The sequence below is a fragment of the Colobus angolensis genome, unplaced genomic scaffold, assembly GCF_000951035.1.
Source record: "Colobus angolensis palliatus isolate OR3802 unplaced genomic scaffold, Cang.pa_1.0 Scaffold97, whole genome shotgun sequence".
In the NCBI taxonomy this organism is placed as follows: Eukaryota; Metazoa; Chordata; class Mammalia; order Primates; family Cercopithecidae; genus Colobus; species Colobus angolensis.
Genome location: NW_012123709.1, coordinates 8,630,981 through 8,632,250, shown reverse-complemented (window position 1 = coordinate 8,632,250; position 1,270 = coordinate 8,630,981).

Here is a 1,270-nt window from a genome sequence, read left to right as displayed (position 1 = left end):
CCTCCTTCCTCTGTCCTATGCTAGCAATAAATAAGTTTCCCAGCCACAAATAATTATTAGAACCTCCTCCCCACGTGCCAGCTTCAACGTCTGCTAGGTACGATACAGGGGCGGCCCTACCCTCTGGAATCTACGAAATGTTACACAGACACAGTATGCACACCGGGGAAGTGGGCCCACCCCAGTATCCCGTACCCTCGCCTGGTCCACAGTCAGCCCCACTGTCCTGCCTCAGCTGCCTCTCTGAATAAGAAGCTGGGAGCCCCGGTGAGGAAAAAGTTGCTATGGTGAGAGAAAGGAGGCCGTCAGGCCTCCTCCAAACAAACCAACTCCACCAGCCTCTGGCTCTTAAATAACAATCATCCTCATCCAGAAATGTAAGGACTCAGCCCTGGTCAAGGTGGCAAAGGGTCTGTTTGCCTTTCCCCATTACACAGAGGTCTTGTCTTGCTCCCCTAATTGTAAAGGGGTGACTGGGAAGGGGTGGTAGGGACATGGTGGCGGTGGACTCCAGCCGCACTGCTCCAGGCTTTGCTGACAGGAGCCTGCTTTTCATTTTTATTTTTATCCCATGACTTTTTAAAAAATCCTGTAACTTCTTTTTCGTAACTTTTTTTGGTAATTTTTCATAAAACTTTTTTCTACTTTTTTGCCAGAAGTTTTTTTGTCACAACTTTCTTACATTTTTTAATCCCATAACTTTCACCCCATAATTTCTTTTAATCCTGTAACTTTCTTTTGTTTTTTTAATAAACACTTGCATAGTTATATTGCAATTTTGTAAAAATGAAACTGATTATCTCATGTCAAGCATGCCCAGCATTTGCACACTGTCAATACCTTCAATACTAGTTTTCAAGACACACAAAAGAAAATTTTAAGGCAAACACAGCACTTTGCAACAATTTAAAAATTTATTACATTACAGTAGCATCACACCAGCAGTCCATAATGCCACTTTAGGCAAAAGTCTTTCAGTATTTCCATTATACATTTTGTTTACAAGAATTCATAAATTGGTAAAATTCATTCTAAGAAAACTTGGCAAATAAAGCTTTGGACCAGAATTGGCATTTCTTTCTCTACTTTTCCGTCCCACTGTTTCTTTCTTTTCAGCTACAGTATTCATATTTTAAAATGTTTTAACTTATTTCAGAACATTAAGTTAGCAGTTGTATTTCTTAATAGTTATTTTTAAATGACTAAGATAAAGTTTTAGAGAAATTATATTATAGATAGGGCTGGTTTATGTTTCCGAATTTTCTAAAAC